Genomic DNA, 4,288 nt, shown 5'->3' with positions numbered 1-4,288 from the left:
GTGGGGAGTGAAGCTGCGCGCGCAGCCCCGTCAGTGGCCCCTGCCCCCCACCACAGCCCACCCCCCACTGCCTCCTGTCCTCCCCCTCTCCCATTCCCATTCTACACACGGAAAATACTCACATTCAATCAATAAACTTCAATTTAACCTACATTCACAAATATGTGACTCATAGTAGTTAAAGGACCATATGTGACTGTAGTTGTTACCAAATGAAAAAATATCAACATTATTATTATATTAAGTTGAAAAATTATAAGGTAGAAAAGATGCTAAGACCAATTTTTGGCTTCGGGTCGTGAATTTGACATTAGATTCGCACCCATCCACCTTGTGGTGAGAAACCTGCTTTTTTTAATGTCCATAGTTCATATAAAATAAAACTAACAAAAAAATCTTGATGATAATTTTCTCATTTGCGAGAGGGAGGGGGAGTAGAACAGAAGGCAGTGGGGGAGGCATGAGCCTTGTTTTGAGGTGTCCCTACAGGACCAGTATCACTGATATGCACTGCACCTCATCATGAAACTAAAATGCATTATAATTTACGAATATTTATTTCAAAAAAATAAAATAAAAAAGGTTATTTGAACTGGCCAACCAAGATTATTTCAAGTAAAGATGAAATACTTCCATCATATCCACTCGTACAATACTCGACTTGCTTCAATCTCCAGTATATGGTGTGTTTCCACTGGGAAAAAGTACCTGCTCCATGGTACCTGGTGCTTTTTTTTAGTACCTCCCTTTGTTTAGTCACCAATCGTCCTAAAACAAATTATTTACAAAGTTTTTTAGAGCTTTTCCCTTATGGAACAAATTCCATAGGGACCTGAAAGACATGTCAACTTTACACATATTTAAAAATACTTTAAAATCATATTTTTACCAATCTTAATGTACATATCATGTTTTTTTATTATTATTTGTTGGTGTAATTAAAAGAAAGTATCTCGGTACGGTTGCTGTACGGACAACCCCCGGTGTTATTGGTACGGTTACCGAAGTATACGTACGTAGCGTCTTAGGGTTCGGGTTAAGTTAAGGCTTAGGGTTAGGTTAAAAACAAATATCATAACAATTATTAGGGTTAGGGTTAGGTTTAGGGTGAGGTTTAGTCTTAGTCATGTGACCTAAACTGGCCAAATAGGGGTGCAGCGTACGGATAGAATGTCAGTATATTGATATGACAATCGTACAGATAACCACTGCCTTATTAAAATGTGTCTTGATGTACCTTTTTATGTAATGTTTCTGTGTGATTTTTTTTTTTTCTATAGGATGGAAGATTAGCAACCACCACGTTGGACGCTAACGGGGATCCAATGAACAAATAAACAAAAACAAATAAACATTTGACTGGGATTTTTAATGCAAAAATGAAACACCCACATAATGCTAATGTCTAAAAAAAGGCATGGAGATGAAAGAAGGGATGGAGGACACAGGTTAACGATTGTTCCCACATTGTCACTGCTGAGAGGCTCGTGCTTCATTCATTGTGGACAACATTAGCTTGGTGACCGACTGACTGACGACAGAGGCGGAACAGAAATGAGTTTGGCAGCTGTGAATGAGAGTCTGATAGGGACAGATCTCAGCATTAGGGGTCCCCAGGGGTCTTTGTATCAGCCCCAACCAGCCTGCAGCCTCGCCCCAGGGCTCCAGGGCCTCTCCTGGCCCTCAGGGATTCTGTTTAATGCACTGCAGCAAGCCTCCTGCCACACACACACACACACACACACACACACACACACACGCACACACACACACACGCACTTAAATGAATTTATTTTATGCATGTTGTTATGAGTCATGAAACAAGTGTACGTTTCTGTAGATATTCAGTCAGTTCACTATAATTAGTGCCGCATGTATTTTGTGTATGGAAGCATATTTGTACCATAGTATGGTAAGTATTTGATTCTAACTTTTTGAATTATGGAGCAGTTTTTTGTTGAGATAATACAAAATATCACAACAGGGCTGCAGAATATTTTAAAAATAAATTAAAGAAGTGTAGTTTTTTTTTTTATCAAACTCCAAATAAAGTAATGAAAAAGAACAATTAAAAACATCCATCCATCAATTATTTGATGGATCGCGGGGGTCTGCTGGCGCCTATCTCCAGCTCTAAATGGGCGTTAGGCGGGTGTACATACAGTGGCCCAGACGAGGAACACTTTTTTTTTACCCGAAAATTGTGCGTTTTGGCTCTAGCGGGCGCAATTCAGACTCTACCCAAAAACCAAGCACATATTCAGACTCAGGAGGAGTACTTTTAAAATCAGGTTTCACATATTTAACATTGCATTTATTCATGGTTGAATCATATGGCGGTCAGGGCCGGCCCATGACATCTTGGGGCCCGAAGCGGAATACCTTTTGGGGGCCCACACTGCCACTTATGGACAGTTAAAGAGCACAAAAACAGGTACCATATTCCATTAAAAACCAAATTAATTAAATTTTTCCCTTCATGAACATGATTTCCATAGTTTACTAAAAGTGTTCATTTTGTGTAAAATGCGGTATTAGGGGACAGGTTTTATTTCCCCCCTTGTCTGAATATGTGCTTGGTTTTCTGATAGTGTCTGCAATGGGCCCGATGGAGGCTGCGGAAGGTCGGTACAAAGTATTTTATTTTTAAATACCCCCCCCCCCCTTTTTTTTTGTTGTTGTGGCTTTTGTTGGGCCACCGTAGGTACACCCTGGATAATGTGTCAGTCCATTGCAAAATAAAAAATCACGAGTATATAAAATCTAGCTCCTATTTGTTGCTAAAACAGGGCAGTGGTGGCCTAATGTTCAGGGAAGCTAGCTTGTAACAGGAGGGTTGCCTGATTCTTATTCTCAATGAGACTTTCCTGGTTAAATAAACATATAAAGAAACAACACTGAACTATTGACGTCAGAGTTGGGAAGAACACATTTCGACTTTAACGTTTTTGTTGCTTTTTGTCCACGAACCACTGGTATTGTGTCTGCAACCCAACTTCTGTGGTAATAGAAATGCAAGGTTTGATTTTTTTTTTAATCAAATCTAATGTTATTCAGTCTTTTCCTCACTGTAACTACATGTTATTGGCTAGTATAAAGGACATCTTAGCTTTCAGAAACTGTTATATTTACATTTATACAAAAATGGCAAATATTCACAGAGATTCAGTAACTTACGGTCACTTCTTTGGTCACGGAGTGAAGGCCAGCAATTAGATTAATAGAAAATGTAATTTTCATTACGTTAGAAGTTATTAGATATTACAGCTTATTTTTAAATTTTCACAAAAATATAGGACTGATTGATTAGAAAAATGTTGTCACTTTGTTTAATCCATATTATGCAAATAAGTTTTGTCAAGTAAGACAAGAATAGGCTATTAAGACACAAGACATAAATGAACTTTTAGTAGCTTTAAACAGTTGATATTTTTATGTTGAACATTAGCTCTGGGAAGCTAATATTAGTCACTTAATATCAAAACAGGCATATGTTAGCTTAGATAGAAAACACTAAACACTTTTAGGGATTAGATATAGCATTAGCCTTAACACTGATACATTTCTTTATCAGGTAATGGTGAAAGAAATCTGTTTGTTGGCCATTAGGCCTATTTAGGAATAATCTAATGTCTTTGTCATTGCACAAATGCAAGTAGGCCTCCAACAAAATAAAAGATATTATCAACATTTACTCACTTCTTCAATTGAAGTATTATCATTGAAAATTGAATGAAAGACTGTCAGACTGAGCACATGGCACATACAAATGGTATGTTCCAGGAAAGATAACATTTACCTTGACATAAATAATATATATCTGAAATATTTTTACACTCCTTTGTTGCCCAGGCGGTGTGTTTGGGATCATTGTCATAATGAGATCCAGCCATGTTTTACCTCAATGCTCTCACTGTTGGAAGGAGGTTTTTGATCAAACTCATGAAACATGGCCCCATTCATCCTCTCCTTAATACGGATCAGTCGTCCTGTCCTCTTTGCAGGAAAGCAGCTCCAAAGCATAATGTTTCCACCCCCATGCTTTACAGTGTGTATGGCGTTCTTGGGATGTAAATCAGCATTCTTCCCCTTCCAAACACAATGAGTTGTATTTTTACCAAAAAGTAATATTTTGGTCTAATCTGACCACATTATATTCTCCCAATCCTCCTCTGGATCATCCAGATGGTCACTGTTTGTTACTGTAGTTCCAGCTCTCTTCGAGTCATTGACCAGTTCCCCCTGTGTAGTTCTGGGCTGATTCCTCACCGTTCTCAAGATCATTTGT

This window comes from Gouania willdenowi, chromosome 4 (assembly GCF_900634775.1).
Source record: "Gouania willdenowi chromosome 4, fGouWil2.1, whole genome shotgun sequence".
In the NCBI taxonomy this organism is placed as follows: Eukaryota; Metazoa; Chordata; class Actinopteri; order Blenniiformes; family Gobiesocidae; genus Gouania; species Gouania willdenowi.
The sequence above is the reverse complement of the archived record's forward strand: the minus strand, read 5'-3'. Positions refer to the sequence as shown.